The 17,683-nt window shown below is 44.4% G+C and overlaps 1 protein-coding gene across 1 annotated transcript in view; it reads left to right on the top strand.

Moving 5' to 3' along the window:
- Nucleotides 1-17,683, top strand: part of Adam12 (ADAM metallopeptidase domain 12) — a 275,101-nt gene that overhangs the window by 59,803 nt on the left and 197,615 nt on the right. The window lies entirely within an intron of this gene.

Raw genomic sequence — 17,683 nt, 5'->3', positions numbered from 1 at the left:
GGTTGCCTTGAGGAGCAAGTTAAGGTCCATTGGTGGGGTCTCACCTTGGGCTTCCTTCTCTAGCTTACGGGTTGTGATACTATCTAGGGCAGGTTTGTTTTCTCTACCACGTAAAGAACTAAAGGGCATTACAGTGTGTGGAACAAGACAGGACAAGTTTATTAGAAAGCCAAAGAGAACAGTCATAGAAACAGTGAAATAAACTCTCAGTGCAAGGAGGGGTTCCAAGGAGGGGAATCTATCTGCAGTCTCCCACTATATATAGGGCCTCTTGGTTCTGCCCCCATAGGACATGCTCTTGATCTGATAGGCCAGGGTATTGTGCTGTGGGGAGTCTTGTGATTGGTTCCCCACCTTGGAGCACAGTATGGCAGTGGCTCCTGATTGGAGGAAGGCTAGGGCAGGTAACAAAGGCCTGGCCACAGACTAGCATGCATATGTCTTTCTGCATCATTTCCCTCACCAAGTTGGAGCTGGGCCTGACTGTCATCTTCTCTTCTTCATACCGAGGCAAGGAGGCCTACCTTCCCCTCAGTTCCACGAGTCTTCATTACTGTGGAAATTCAACACTGATTCCAGTATTTTTAACATATTTTTCCAAGCGTTTCTAGTTGTTTTTAGTGGAAGGATGAGTTGAAATCACTCGTAAGGTCCTTACTAGAAGCAAAGCTCCTTGGTTCTTGTATTGTGAGCTTAGCACTGAGTGTCACATCTACAGCCCCCGTGGTTTTTGTACCGTTCCGGAGGGGGAGAGAGGGGTGTTCTTTATTTTCATTACGAGCTGGGCTGAATGTCTTGCTGCTTGTGTCTGTGCATACTTTTCTGGTTATTTCCTGTAGATGAATTCTTGGGAATGGAATTGTTGAATCAAAGCTCTGCACATTTTCAAGGCGTATGATAACTGTTTCCAGATTGCCTCACGGAAGGCTGCACCAATGTACACTTTTACCAGCTGTGCCTGGGAATGCCCATTTCTTGGCATCATACCAATACCAGAGTTTCATACTTTCATAAACCTGGCAGTGCCCTGGGCAGCTACCAGATTGGCGGGAAGAGTCGAGGCTTTAGAAGCTGCCGGTCATTTGGACCTGTAGTTCAGAACACATAGGTAGGCAGGGAGAATGACAAGAATGGCAGCTTGATAAACAGCTAGTGGTAAAGGTTGAAGATGGGAAATCTGGAATAATGGAAGTCCCCATAAAATACAGCCTGGGTTCGCAGAGGTGAGCTCATGTACTGTTGGGCTGAACTTATAAACCTGGATGGTGCCGATGAAAGAGAAGAGGGGTTTCCCTGGACCCTAAATGAGGTGGTTCATATCTGGATGATTCTAAGCAGGTTCCATTTGATGAAGAGCCTGGCACACCTGCTGGGTCACAGAGCAGGGACAAAACACAAAGATGGAGCAGAGAAGGAATGAGATCTCTGCACTGGTTTGCTTCCTAGCTACATTTTAAAATACTTTAAAAGAAGAAAAAAACAGGAAATTGCATGCCAAATACTTTCAAAAATGTTTAGTCACACATTTTCTGAGGATTCTGATACAGAGGTGCATATGAGTCCACTGTCCTTGCTAACAATGCCCCTCCTGACCTTCACCTGCTGGAACTTAGTGAGGTATGTGCAGAAGTAGATGCAGGATCGAGCCATGGGTGAGTTTGCATTTCTCAGTTATTCAGCTCTCCATTTCTCGCTTTCTCAAAAGAATAAAAATGAGTTTGCCTTCGGTCCACTCCCTGTCCCATTGTTTCATTTGCTTTGTTTTTTTCATAAACAGCATTCTCCAAGATGGGCAAAACAATACAAAAGCAAGCAACCAACCACACAGAAATGTTTTGGTGGAATGAAAACAGGACAATGTGCGGGATCTTATGGTAGAGGGATCAAGTTCTCTCCACTTCAGGGACTTCTTAGTCTTCTTATTCTAGTAACTGTGATTGGTAGTTTGGATAAAGTCATTAGGAATGAGTATTCTTTTCAATTGTAATAGGTGAACAGTTATAGATTTATGCACTTCTGTGATAAGGTGTCATGGTCTGCAACAAACCAGAAACTAGAAGGGAAGAGCAGATGGGTAGGAATGCTATATTGAAGGACAAAATTATTCCTAGACAAAAGGGACAGATATATGACCAATGCAAATTGTAGTGTGGCATAACTGTCAGTTCACTGCCAGTCACAGCATTTCCTCTATCGGCCCTAAGTAGTCTCATAAATTGTGCGACTTCATCCTCTTAACTGGTATATCATGTTTATAGATGCAATAACCAGAAGGCAGAGGGTCTAATGATGACTGATTCACAGTGGTAGTAAGTAGTAGAGCTTGGCTTGATCTCTGAGTGGTCCTGATTCAATTGGGAGAAGATGAGAGAGCTATTGTGAAAAAGTGAGGTTTACTGTCCTGTGAAGCTACTGATGAGTTTTATTGACCACTAAGCCTGCACTATATTTCCTTTCGTTCTCCCCCTCCCTCCCTCCTTCCCTCTCTCTTCCCTCTCTTCCTTCCCACTCTCTGCCCATGTCTGTATTCATTACAATATGAGGGCTTAAACTCACATTGGCTAAGTAGGTGTTCTGTGACCTGAGCTATGACCCCAGCCTGTTCTGTTTTGTGTTTTGTTTTTGAGATAGGATCTCACTAACTTTTCCTGGGCTGGCCTTGAACTACAATCCACCTAACTTCTCCTCCCAAGTATCTGAGATTATAAGTATATGCCACCAAGCCTGGCACAAGTCTAACTTTGCTATTGAAAATAGAAAAAGGCCATACAATAGTTCTTATATATCCTTATTCCAAGCATACTTTAGGATAGAACCTCTCTTACATTTAAGGAATACACACACACACACACACACACACACACACACACACACACACACACACACACAATGTTGTTTCTACAAAACGTTTTCTAATTACTTATTCACCTGAATTTTTCTGAATTTTATTTGAAATTATTAACAACGAAAGGTTTTTTTAATAGAGTTTTCTCAGGAATCCCTCGAAGATGTTCTAGCTCTAAAAACATAACAGAATTTCAGATTATGTTGTTTAGAAGTCTTGTTGGTCAATTATAAATTATAAAGTATGTGTACTCAGGTGCTTTATCTACTAGCTGTCTTGTCTCTTCTTCTGCTTCTCATTTTGTCCATCAGTGCAGCATTACTTATTACATCACCATCTGATTATTATTATCCAATTATATCACTTGTTACTTATTATATCACCATCCAATTAAGTTGATTATTTGCCTAATTTTGCATCATCTTTGGGAGAGGCCAGCAAGGGACTCTGCTATCCTTCCCAAAGCTAAGCCTTGGACAGTACCTGGGGAAAGGAAGGCACAGCCATGTCTGGGACCTTTGTTTCTGATGTTCTTCTCAAGCCACATGACCCTGACCTGTAGAAATCCTGCTGTCTCCCATTGACCTCTTCAGAGCTATCATGTTTTTGTTCTTATGCTCTAGTTGCAAATGGGCCAATGCAGGAGGACTTGGAAGATGCTAAGGACTTAGTACCTGCCTATGCGTGTATGACCATTCCAGCCTCAGTTTTGACAATGACTAGACTTTCTATTTCAATCAGAAATTTCTCTGTGTTAAACATAAATTTAGCTCAGCATCCATGGCTCACACCTGTAATCCTAGAGAACAGGAGACTGAGATCTGAGGATTGCAGTTTAAAGCCAGCCTAGGCAAGAAAGTTTGTGAGACTCTTATCTCCAATTAACCAGCAACAAGCCAGAAGTGGAGCTGTGGCTCAAGTGGTAGAGCATTAGAAAAGTAAGCTCAGGGACAGTGCCCAAGCATTGAGTTCAAGCTTCAGTGCCAACACACACACACACACACACACACACACACACACACACACAAATACCTTGCTTGTCAATACAATATCAACCTCCAACTAGCTAGTATACCTATTTGTTCAGTGTCAGATGTTTTAATCATTGTGAACTTTGTAGCAAAGCTAAGGTTGGTTATTAAGGCAGACAGCCTGTATTTAACAGAGTATCAGGATCTGCCATGTAAATATTTGATGGGATTAGAGAACATTTCATCACACACCGATGACACAAATCTGAAAAGCACTGGTTCTGTGCCTCTGATATACAAGAAAGCAGAACCCCAGCCTCCTGGATGGGTTCCTGTCATTGGCTAAGACATCAGAGGGCTTATAGCCCAGTGAGACTGCAGCCAGGAGCAGAAGAAAACACATTCCAGGAAGAGTGTGGGGTGCCGCTGAGAGACAGAGACTGATATTGATACCAGGGGTGGGGATTGAAAGGTCAGGAGCATCGAGGGGTTCAGGAGTGAGGCAGCCAATTCAGGAAGTCAAAGGGAAGGTCTGAGAAGGAATGGGCACTCCTTTCTTCTCTACCATGCACTTACAACATGTGTGATCCTGTTTGATCTTAGAAATCTATTTTATTAGAGAACAATCGCACATGTTTATGGATACAGTGTGATACTTCAGTCAGTTACATTAGGTAACGGTCAACTCAAGACCCAAGGCCTATCCATCATATCAAGTGCGTAGCATTGCTTTGTGATGAGAACATTCAAATCTTCTCTTCTAACCTTTTGATTTATATGACGACATATTGTTTGACTTTAAAGCAGGGATTGCAAACTCAAATTCCTTTAAAGGCCAGACCGGTTTTACAAACAAGTAACTGAGGCCAGGCCTAGGCTAGGAGATAACCTTTGCCCCTTGGGTGCCGTAGGAACATCCAGGGGGGCAGACAGAAGGGCCTGGAAGAATTTCCAGCCTCTCTTTAGTTTTAGCCCATTGTTACCGCCTGAAAGGAAAAGTCCAGGAGAGACACGTTTCTGATATTTTTCCTTTCTAAGAAATTGTATGCCCAGATCTGTCCGAGAGTTCCCCAGACTCAGATAATAGCAACTGAATCAAACAGACACCAGCAGATGGTTCTCCTTCTGGGGCCCGAACAGTGATGGTTCTGGGTGACTGAGCCTCACAGTCACCAGCCTATGAAGGTGACTGAGGGTGGGGCACGCAGGTCCGTGAACACACAGCCCCTGGCCCACAGCTCCAGCATTGCCTGAGATCCTGTTAGAAACACAGGTGCTAGCTCAAGTAAGGCCTGCCTGGCCCAGCTGAACCAGGAAGTTAAGGAAGGTGCTACAGAGTGAGCTTTTTCAAATCTGAATTTTTTTTCTTATGTTTGTGAATGACTGGGAGCAGGGTAGGGGGGGCGGTTGTCAGTTGTGGGGCTTGAACTCTGGGCCAGGGCACTGTCCCTCAGCTCTTCAGCTGAAGGCAAACTTTTACCACTTGAGCCATATGGCCATTTCCGGTTTTCTGGTGCTTTATTAGAGAGGAAGAGTCTCACAGACTTTCCTGCCCGGGCTGGCTTTGAACCGTGATCCTCAGATCTCAGTCTCCTCAGTAGCTAGGATTACGGGTGTGAGCCACTGGTGCTCGGTGGGAATTTATTTTTTAAGAACGGAAGTTCATGACACAGAATTATATGAAACCAGTGGCTCTTACCTATAATCCTAGCTACTTCTCAGGCTGAAATCTGAGAATCATGATTCAAAGCTGCCTGCAGATAAGTCTGAGAGATACTTCTCTGCAAATGACTAGCAAAAAGCTGGAGTAGAGAGATATGGCTCAACTAGTAGAGTGCCAGCCATGAGCAAAAAGGCCAGCAAAAGCATGAGGCCCTGATTTCATGTGCATGTGCGCACGCACACATATAATTATATAGTTCACATTTTCTTGCCCACAAAGAATGCTTTATTAGAACTTTATTGTCTATGTAATGGAATAATTAAATGACTTTCCTGCAGGTCATGGCCCGTTGTGGCTGCAGTTTCCTAAACAAGGGAAATAGATGTTTTAAGATGAAACAAAGCTGCTCTTTGCTCTTGCAGTTTTTCTGTGGCAGAGGTGGAAGAAGTGTTCCATGATGGTAAACTTGCAGTCTAGGCAGCTCCAGAAATCAATTGGGAGTCCAGCTACCTTCCTCCAGTCTGGCAGGCGGGGGGGGGGGGGGGGGTTGCTTTTCCTAAAGCTATCTGGATTATGGCAAGTGATCTGCAGTAGGTAAGGCCTACATCATGAAAGCCCCCCTACCCAGAGGTGCTAGTGTGCTGACTCACAGCCTCCACAGGAGGCCAGGCCCTCATGTGTGCAGGATGCAGGGCGCATGGTGCTAGGGCTGCAGGGGTCCTCATGACCCCGTCAGGGCAGGGCCAAAGGGAAGCTGCATTGAAGCCTGCCTTAGCCTCCCGATGTTTAGAAGCCAGCAGGCAGCTACTCGGAGGCTCACAGAGACTTCATGACAGCTGCTGACAGAGGAGCTAGGTCCTTCACTTGTTCTCATCCTTAAGATGGAATGAGGACAACAGCAGCCCCCATGTCCCCAGTCCTGCTCTTTCTACTCCAGTCTTCCAATCCAGGACAATGCCACTCTACCAGCCCTGGCCTTCACCCCAGCTCTTCTTCCCATTCCTTCTCTCCTCTGATTTTGAGGCTCCACCACCCCAAGAAACAGCACGCTAGGGAGCGAAGAGAAAGCTGCTAGTCCCAGGTCAGTTTTCGTCTGAACGCTGTGAAATGTGAACTCTCCTTGAAAGGTCTTCGTGAGGCTTTGAGCGTGAGTTTTCACGGTGCAGTGAGAATGAGTTTTTACACAAAGTTAGCAATTAGTGTAATTCTGTGTGTAACAGAAGAAAATGTTTGCACTTGGCTTTGGTTGATCCACAACAACTTGGCAGTGTTGCTGTGATCGATAGCAGGACTGCTCTTTCCAGGGCTTAGAATATTCTGCTAATGTTTATTTGAAAGAGATTATAGTGATGCTTTATAAATGGCTCTTGGTCAACATTGAGCCAGGCACTCTTAAGAAGACAGCTTGCATGCAAACACGCTAGCAACTTAAGCTATTAACTGCCTCTGACAGACAGTTCTGAAATGGTGCTGCAGGAAAAAAAAGTTCCACGAATGTATCCAGACATCAAATTAGCTAGATAAAGGAACCACACTTTCTGGGCAATAAACACTGCTGACCATGTATTGGAAAGACAGGCGAGTCACCCCGGAAAGCAATGGCTCGTACTATTTCATGTTTTAATATCCAGACTATCAGTAGACACAGAGCAAGAATTGCCTTTAAAGCATTTCACAACGTCTATTTTGTGTTGCATCCACCCAGGTTTTCTTAGAACTTTCTGTCCACTTCTATAACACTGATCACATGCATATCACATAAAATCATTTTTGTGTAGAGATGAAGGGAGGGAAGCTAACTTATTCTCATCAAATCCCAGAACTATCTCAGTGCCTGGCTCATAAATAGACTGTCAATTAATAAACATATAACGTTCCTTTGTGAAAACTTCAAGAAATAAATTTATTATGCCCACTTAGATCTAAACACAAAAAAGCTTAGAAAACAAGTGTATCCTGGGTAATAGAAATAAATCACAAAGGAAATGGCATCATGTCACTGTTGTTTTGTCAAGTCAAAGCTTCGCTTGTGATGGGATTCCTGCCACAAGAATGCACTGTCAGGGGCTGGGGGTTTAGCCCAGCGGAAGGGCGCCCGCCCAGTGCGCGCAAGGCCCTGGGTTCGGTCCTCAGTCCTGGAAAAGAAAAAAGAAAAAAAAAAGAATGCACTGTCAGTCTGTCTTGATGGATGGCTTTCAAACAGACTTTGCACCATTCCAATCTCATAGCCTCACAGCTGTCTTTGTACTTATGTATGGTTTTGACTGTGGCTGTAACAAATTACCATGACTCTGGTATCTTAAAACACAACAATACCCATTCAGTTCATTGTCTTGGGGGGGGGGGATACTGAAACTTGAACTCGAGGCTTTAGCACTGTCCCTTAGCTTTTTCAGTGAAGGTTGGAGCTCTACCACTTGAACCACAGTTCCTTTCCAACGTTTTGCTGGTTAATTAGAAGTAAGACTCTTATGGACCTTCCTGTCTGGGCTGACTTTGAATTCTGATCCTTAGATCTCAGCTTCCTCCTATATAGCTAAGATTATAGGTATGAGCCACTGGTACCCAGCAATCCCTCAGTTCTTAAGGTCTGAAGGCCAGTGGGCACCAGGCTGAGAGATGGGCTCTCTGCCTCAACCACACCAGCTTCGAGAAGGCAGGGCCTCTTTTGGGTAGATTCACCGGGGGAAGATCCATTTCTGCTCCCTAAACCTGTGGTGGGATCCGGTTCTTGCAGGCTGTAGGACCTGTTTTCTTACTGGCTATGCAGGCAGGCTGTTCCTGGGCTCAGAAGTTCCTCCCTTCACCTTTAGTGAGCCAAGTGTGTCAGGTCCTTCTCCTGTCTCTGCTACCAGTGATGAAGTGGACCCTTGTTACTACTTTGGACATATTCAAATACTCAGGGAAAGAATCTTCATTCAGAGACCTTAGCCTTCATCCTACCTTCAGACCCCTTTTAACCAGGTCAGATCCCACAGTAACGAGGTGTGGGGGCAGCAGGTGGGTGCTTGAGGGCTCCTAATTGTGATGTGAACAGGAAAAGTACTGTTAGTCCCATATCCCTCACGAAAGCCCCACCAGCATTAAAGGTCTGGCCTGCAGGCCACGCCCATGACAGCCATCTGTGAGCAGAGTTTCTACGCTCCTGGGGGGTGCAGGGGGGAGAAACAAGACCATAATTAAGAAAAATAAAAGCTAGAATAAACCACCGGAAAAACGGAGGTGGTGCTGTGGCTCAAGTGGTAGAGAACTACCTTGAGCTGAAGAGCTAAGGGACAGCACCTAGGCCCAGAATTCAAGTCTCAGGAGGGACAAAAAAGAAAAGAAAGAAAGAAAAATTATTGAATGACCACAGAGGATACAACATGCTAGGTAGAGGCAGGACTGGGCGGGGGACAGTGCACAAGGGCGAGCAAGCCCCCCTGGATGGCCCGGGGTCCTCTAGGACAGCAGTGTCCATCCAGGAGGATATTGGGGCAGAGACAGGTGGACAACAGGTGCAGAAGCCTCAAAGCTCGGCCAATTCAGCAGGTTGGGAGCTTGGTGAGTCCCCACAAGCGAGCTGTGAGGAGCAGCCCGGCCCTCCTGCCCTCCCAGAGAGCCACGTGTTTTAGTCTAAATATTAAGAGTCACCAGCCAAGGGTTTTAAGAAAGAGGATGAGTGAGCTGGGAAATTCCTGTGGGAAAGTAATAGTGGAATTTCCCCAGGCTCCCCTTTGTAATGCATGGAAAGAGGGCCCTAGAATGGAAACTGAACTTTTGATGGGTGGAGATGGAGAAATACTCCTCAGATTTCCAGGTCGTCTTCACAATGTCATGTTGTCACCCATCTCCCACCACGTCCGAGAGGGGACAGATGAGGGAGGTTTCCTTCACATCTGGGCCCCGTGAGCACTGGTGAGCCGGGTCCACACAGCACTCCCTCACAGAGGAGGAAGGTGGGCTACTTCAGGGAATTCACAAGCCTTCAGATCTTCTGGCCATCGCTACGAAAATCTAAATGAAAATGTCACTATTCGCACTTGCACTAGTAGCTGCAGGTGGACCACGGGAGTCAGTGAGTACATCTTTTCCTGGTGTGAAGGAGAGAGAAACTGAAAAACTGTGTTATTGCATGCTGTGCCACAGAAAACAGTGAGCAGATCCCATGCTACAAATAAGCCAGCTTTGTCTTACACACACACACACACACACACACACACACACACACACACACAAATGAGAACTTCACCATCATCTTTTTTGTCAGCACCTTTGGGCATGCTAGACAAGTGCTCTACCACTGAGCCCCAGCTCTTTAGGTATCCTTCAGAAACATCTTTTAGCCAGGCATGGTAGGGCACACCTATAATCCTACCTTCTTAGGACGTAGAGGTTGAGAACCACAGTCTGATACCAGCTCAGGCAAAAAGCCACCAGTTGAGGTGGTTCAAATGGTAGCAAAAGTATCAGGTCTTGAATTAAATCCCTAATACTAATCCTCTTCCCCGCCCCCTCCACCCCCGCGCCCAGCCCTCTCCCCTGCCAACAAAACAGCTTGTAGCTTAGGAGAATATTTACTCTACTATATGTTTTGACAAATTGCTTGATAATATCAATTTTCCACCAGAAAAAAAAGATCTCTAATTCATGGATTTAAAAAACCATCACTTATGTAGCAACTCACTGGGCCCTCCTGTGATGGTACCACTGAGTTGTAATTCCTCATCACGCCTTTGCTCAGTGAGTCAGCTTCGTCCTCTAAAGCCTGTGATGGGAAGATCTTGCTGGCTGTGGAACTCATGCACTAATATTAAAGTGGTAATCAAGATACCTCTAAATATTCATGGCAATAAACGTTTCCCTCGGGTCCCATGAGTGCCAGGCCTGCAGTCTGAAGCATTTATTTAGTGCTGGAGAGGGACCTAGTTATTTCAGAGTTCTCTTGAATGCAATATTTTAATATCGTTGTTCTGCCTGAAACATTAGATCCCTCTGAGCTCCCAGCATCGACGGGGAAGATGAATGAGTTTGGTTCAGTCACTCATTCATTCGCTTGTTGGGCCGCAGTCTTGGCAAGGGTGACCTAGAGGCTGGGGTGCGAGTGGACGTGGCCATTGAGGTCCATTCTCTCCTGCCTGCCGACCCACTGCTGTATGGTCAAGGTCATGGAGGTGACAGACAGCAAAGAGGGGATCCCGGTGCCCATTCCAGAAGCATGCCAGCAGCTGTGCAACGCTGAGCTTGCAGACTCCAGAAACTGGACAGGTTACAGGTGAAATGATTCCAGCTCAAGGTTGAGTGAGTCCTTAGTTATGCAAATTAAAGATGAGAGGCACCACCTTCGATATAGAGGAGAGCAAGAAGCAGCACTGGCTGACCAATACATCGCCTTGCACGCATCTGTTTACATAGTGCATGATGTCCTGGCTCATTGCACTGATAAAGACCACCTAGCGAGCACAGGCCGCAGAAGGCCTGGGAAGGGGCAGACAACCCTAACTGCCCCATTCTTTGCAGACTTGCTGCCAGAGGAAGCCTGCTGGAAACATTCTCGGAGGAAGTCGTGTGCCTCTGGGGACCCAGGGTGGATCGTCCAATCGGTGTGACCCAACAACAAGACTTCTGTCTCCCAGTTCATACACACCAACAAGGGGACCCAAGTCTGGTTCTAGATAGAATCATGAGTAGAATACAGGTAGAAAAAAATAGCCAGAGCTATTTCATGAAAATGCCTTCTGCAAAAGAAAAATATATTGATACACTTGTTCTCCAAAAGTACAAGAGTCTTTCTAATACCTTCGGAGGGAGTCAGAAGTTGTTGAGCGAACTGGGCCCCTGGGTCCCAGGATTCTCTCTGTGTAACTTTCTCCTGCTCAGCATCTCATAGCAGATAGCTGTGTTCTCTCCAGGGTGGCCATGTCCCAGGCCCTGCCCAGGTCTCTGTCTGGCCATCTTTTGGTTAGCGCCTGCTAGCTGCTCCAACTAACTCAGCCTCCTGATACCCTCGCTAGTATGCCCGCATCCTCTTCTGGGCTTTATCCCTTCCTGCTGCACGGTCTCTATCCCCGGTTCCTCCCTGCCTATGTTATCTGCCCTGCTGCACAAGACAGGTATGAGTGAATGAGTGAGACACAAGCCTGAGAAAAGGAAAAGCTCTGTTCTCCCAAAGAGGACCAGCAAAATGCAAACAAACAGAAACTCATGTCCAGGCACTGGTGGCTCACACCTATGATCCTAGCTACTCAGGAGGCTGAGATCTGAGGATCATGGTTTGAAGCCAGCCCTGGCAGGAAAGGCCTTGAGATTCTTATCTTCAATTAACCACCAGAAATCCAGAAGTGAATTGTGGCTCAATGTAGTAGAGCACAAGCCTTGAGCAAAAAGCTCAGGGACAATGCCCAGGCTCTGAGTTCAAGCCCCATGACTGACAGAGAAGGAAGGGAGGAAAGAAAGGAGGGAAAAAAGGAAGGAGAGAACGAAAGAAGGATGTAAAGAGAGAGAGAGAGAAATGTGCCTAGACATATTATAGTGACACTGACAAACACAAAAAGAAAAGGAAAATCATGACAGCAGTCAGATAAGAGTTGGGTCCTGCTGAGATGCCCGAGGACAGCTTCTCCAAGACAGCAGAGTGATGGCTGGTGCCGTGCGGGAGAGGACCTGCCCAACCAATAGTCAGTTGTGATGGAGCTGCAGTAATTAATCCAGGGCTCATGGGACCTGGACAGAGGGTGAGGCTTGTCTCTCAGAAGCAGGACTCCCCATGCTGGGACAGAGGGCAAGACAGACTTTGCAGTGTGTGGGCTAACCACATGGGTTTTATTTTCTGGTTTCAGGGCTTGGACTTAGTGCCTCATGCTCTTTCTTGGCTCTCTTGCTAGGCTGGCATTCTTCCACTTGAGCCACACCTCTAGCCTAGCTTTTTGCTGACTAATTGGAGCTGGTGTCTCACCGACATTTTTTCTTCCAGGGCTGGTTTTGAACCACAGTCTTCCAATCTCAGCCTCTTGAGTAGCTAAGATTACAGGCATGAGCCTTTTGTGTTCAACTTGGTTTAACTGTATTTTTAAAGTGAAGTCAAGCCTGGGTAGGATAAAGGAGTTAAATATGAGCTTGGCTGTAATTGATTGTGAGGTCCCAATTTTCAAACTCCAGTACTGCCAAAAGTTAAAAAAGCAAGCATCCTGTCCATGTAATTGTAACCCCTCTGTACAGTATGTTCACAAAAAAATAATAATATAAAAAAAAAGCAAGCAAGCAAAAAAAATTAAAAAGGAAAGCAAAGAATAAAACATTTAGAAGACAACATCAGCTGTTTTTTTGACCTTGGAGTAGGGAAGGGTTTCTCAAATGAGGCACAAAAATGTGTAAACCACAAAGGACTTTATTAAAACAAAACATGACATAGTGAAGGGAGTAGAGAGACAAGCCACAATGAGGAGAAAATGTCTTTGTGACACATATAACTGGCAAAGGAATGGAATCACAAATACAGATAGGAAGGAAGGAAGGAAGAAGGAAGGAAGGAAGGGAGGGAGGAAGGAAGGAAGGAAGGAAGGAAGGAAGGAAGGAAGGAAGGAAGGAAGGAAAGAAGGAAGGAAGGAAGAAAGGGAGGGAGGGAGGGAGGGAGGGAGGGAGGGAAAGAGAGAAAGAAAAGAGAGAAAGAGAGAGAGAAAGAAAGAAAGAAAGAATTGCTACGAGCAAGACCAAAAGAGAAGAGGGAGGACAGGCCCCCCAAATGCCTGCTCAGGAGTTTCACAGACGAAGAAAATCAAGTGTCCTGTGAACAGGAGACGCTCTGCCTATTCTAATGGGGGAGGGGTTAATAGAAAGCGATGATCACTAAATCCTCAATTAGGTACAATTTTATACTCAGCAGATCTGTTTGCCTGCCTGAACATGTCAGACAGATAGGCGTCAGCACGTGGAGGCGAAGGAACACCTGTCTGCTCACAGAGGGCTTGTTGTCATCTCTTGGTACTTTGGGAAACAGCTGGAAGAGTGCTAGCCAAGCATCCAGGCACTGCCCCACCCCGCTTCATCCCAGGTGGAAATCCACATCTGGAGGTGCACATGAGAACCAGTGGAGCCGTGGGCGGGGAGGGGCAATGGGGAAAACCCACGAGCATCTGTCTAGCGTAGAACACTATCAAGTGTTCATCTGATAGAATATGCAAACAGTGAAAAGAAATGGCTAGCAGCCACATGCAGCCACAGGTGCGAATGCACAAATATATGAGAGTGGATAAGCCAACTCAGCCATAGAAAAGAGAACCAAGGACCAAAAGGAACAAGAGAGGACACTCAAAACTGGATAAAACTGAAGAGTATATTGTTTAAAATTCCATATGCATATACATATATATAAATGAACACACACATATGCACATACAGACAGACAGACACATTCACACACATATATGCATGCATTCATGTGTAGATGCATTCATACATACAGGCATACATACATCCATTCATACATAGACACAGTCATACATACTGGGAATAAATTAAGAAAGGAAGATCGACTGGGGGGGGCTCATGCCTATAATCCTAGCTACTTCAGAGGCTGAGATTTGGAGGATGGGTTTTCAAAGCCAGCACACCCACAGGGATATGCTGATGAGACCCCATCTCATCCAATAAAAAGTGGGTGAGGCAGTATGTGCCTGTCATGCTAGCTATGTGTGAAGTGAAACAAGAAGAGCTCAACCCAGGCTGATCTAGACAAAAAAGCGAGACCCTTTTTTGAAAAATAACTAAAGCATAAAGGACTGGAGACATGGTTCACAAGATAGAGCAAGCTCAAGATTCTAAGTTCAAACTCCAGTTAAAAAAAGAAAGAAACTGCCTGGTGCCGGTGGCTCATGCCTGTAATCCTAGCTACTCAGGAGGCTGAGATCTGAGGATCATGGTTCAAAGCCAGCCCAGGCAGGAAAGTCTGTGAGACTCTTATCTCCAATAAACCACTAGAAAACTGGAAGTGGGGCTGTGACTCAAGTGATAGAGCATTCGCCTTGAGCTGAAGAGCTGAGGGATAGCACCCAAGCCCAGAGTTCAATCCCCATGACCAACAAAATCGAAAGAAAGAAAGAAAGAAAGAAAGAAAGAAAGAAAGAAAGAAAGAAAGAAAGAAAGAAAGAAAGAAAGAAAGAAAGAAAGAAAGAAAGAGAGAAAGAGAAAACCTATAAGGGAAATCAAGATCATGATTCATAAGAAAGGCAGGGTCTGAGTTAGCTCTGTGAGGAGCCAGGCATGGAAGAGTCAATCCAACACAAGGAGTGTTATGGTCTGACCCTGCCAATCCATACATTGAGACCTAACCCCCACTGGGTTAGGGTGGGACTGTGTTTGGAGACAGGGACCTGTAGAGAGGTAGTTAGCTGAGCTGAGCTGATTTGTCAGGCTGGTGTCCTCACAGAGAAAGATTAGGACGTGCAAATGACTGCGGAGACATACAGCAAGAAGGTCATCTTTGGAAAGCAGACCTCAAAATCTTGATCTTAAGACTTGTAATCTCCAGAAGATTGAGGAAGTCTGTTGCTGTTGAATGAGTCACCTGGACTGTGTCCTTTTCTTCTAACAGCCCAACGAACCGACACAGGAGATTCTAAGGTTCTGATGATAATTTTACAGATTCGGCCAGTGACAAGTAGCCTGGTGATTATCTTATTATAGTTTCCTTTTAAAAAATCATACTGATGCATTTTATATATCCTTTTAGATGTACTTCCCCTAATTTAAGAGATGAAATTATGATTACTGCCTAAATATTTCTGGCCTATTGATTAGCATTTAATGGATTCATTCAGCAATTGCAGTTCTTTAAGCATTCAACAAAGGACCAAGTTCCATTAGGGTAATCAATATATCATTTTTTGAGAAAAAGTGGTGCTGTGTTCCATTAAGGCTGGTTCATCATTATCTCCCGTGGATTACAATCAAAAGAAAAGGGAATAAAAATACATTTAAAAATGAAAATGGCTACTGGAAGTAGTAATGGGTTTGAATTAAAATAGTTGTCTATTCTCCCTGTCCAATAGATTTCTCCTGTACAGCTCTACCTCCACTAAAATATACACATAGATATCCTCTTCCCCCTTAACCCAAGACAGAAGTTGTATTCTTTTGAAAGATGTTGATGTTGAACTGTTATAAAGTTCTTAAAGGGGCTTTCTGGAGAGCTGGTACCAATGTTAATATTTAAATTACATTAATTATTTTGGGCAAAGAGGTACGACAGATTTGTTTCATTGTTTATTGGTGATGTGAAATACCAAACACAGAGCATTGTGCATACTAAGCATACACTCTACCACAGCCCTAGCTTTTTGTTTTTCTCACAAATAGACTTGTCAGGATTTTTCCTTATGATGGTAATAGGTGTGTATCAGTATCTTAGGCAAACATAATTGGTAACAAAAGGAACTAAGATCTATGTTGAAACATATGTAAAACAACCAGGGTACATGCAAAGATCCAGGTGCATGTGGTATAGTTATACATGCAAAGATAACATACATGTGGTGTCTGGGTGCATCTTGATAGGATATGAAGACATTTCTCTTTTATTATTTTATTGTAAACATGATTAATCTTCTTGTCTTTCTAAGATAGAACTAATGAGTACATAGTGAGAACCCTGCAGAGAACAATGTACAAATATTTGCCTTTAAATCGTCTAAGATTCAGAAATAGAAGCAAATATAAGCAGAAGTCCTTGAACAGAACTAAAAGCACACCCTGTATTACAAAGAAATGATGCATTTGATGTTACATCAGATTGATCAGAAATGCTCATTTTTAAAATTCAGCTAACACTCAGAAATTCATGCAGTTCTTACAAAAACAAGACATTGTCAAACTATGTGGATTAAGAACTGTGTTAGTTTAGTCTTTTACTAGAATGACTTCATAAGAAACAAAACCTGCTTAAACCCAGAACATTCACAGGAGCTCTCTATGTGTATAGAAATTCACCAGTTAATCCTTAAGCTTTAGTTAAATATTATTTTAAAATATTTAATTTTAAAATAATTTTAAAATATTTAAAATAATATCTATCCATTAAAATTGAGACATCATCCTTTTAAGACACACAGTAAAAGTCTTGGGTTTGCATTTGATGTTACCCTCAAAGGCACCAGTGTTGATAATATCTGTTACTTGGTCAGCAGTTGGAAAATGAAGTTTGGGACTTTATCCTTCCTCCCCCTTACATTTCCCTCTCCCCTCCTTTTCTCCTTCCCCTCTCCCTTTCTCCTCTTCTCCATCCCATTTCCCTTCCCTCCCACTCCCTTCCCTCCCACCTCCCCAGCCTGTCCCTCATCAGCAACCCATAGTGCTTTGCTTACATACCCTTGTGCATATGCACGTGTTGCTGCTCCTTGCATCAAGAGCATTTGGAGATCTAAGTTTTCAATTTTATTTTGTTTTAACTAGTTTAATTTTAAATAGCTCTGCATGGCTAACCCCTACCAGATTAGACATAAAAAGGCTACTGGATGTCAGAGCATTGTCCTAAAAAAATAACAACAACAACAAAAAAAAAAGTGGGTTTTTTTTGGGGGGAGGGGGTCCAGTCATGGGGCCTGAACTCGGCCTGGGCGCTGTCCCTCAGCTCTTCAGCTCAAGGCTAGCACTCTACCACTTGAGCCACAACACCACTTCCAGCTTTTTTCTTTTTGCTTATGTGGTGCTGAGGAATCGAACCCAGGGCCTCATGCATGCAAGGCAAGCACTCTACCACTGAGCCACCTTCCCAGCCCCAAAAAACAAACAAAAAAAACCCGTTTTTGAGCCTTTAGTGTAATGTGTCCTTCCTTAAATGCTTTGTTATTTCCTCAAAGCTCATGTGACTTCAGCTATTGTGGGTTTGAAAAAGAATTGCTTCATTTTAACTAATTATTTTAATGTTCAGTATTTTGCATTTCTGATCTGTTTTGTCTGGAATTATAACACGTGGCTAGTTCATTCACAATACAGCTCAAACAGTATATTGTGAAAGCATCTTGTGCTCTGGAGTAATAACAGCATATTTCAAACAATGCAATCTTAGAAAATCGCGTATAAGTATCTTGTCCCGTTTGCTCTTACCCAACATAAACGCAAAGGCAGACAAAGCCATGATAGCCGCAGCCCCCTCCGATTGAATGTGGGGCCACCATGATGTCTCCACTGGACAGTGGCGAAGGCCTGTGAAGCAGATCCAGGAGCCTGCGA

This window comes from Dipodomys merriami, unplaced genomic scaffold (assembly GCF_024711535.1).
Source record: "Dipodomys merriami isolate MVZ:Mamm:240054 unplaced genomic scaffold, mDipMer1.0.p SCAF_82, whole genome shotgun sequence".
NCBI classification, from domain to species: domain Eukaryota; kingdom Metazoa; phylum Chordata; class Mammalia; order Rodentia; family Heteromyidae; genus Dipodomys; species Dipodomys merriami.
The sequence above is the reverse complement of the archived record's forward strand: the minus strand, read 5'-3'. Positions and strand labels throughout refer to the sequence as shown.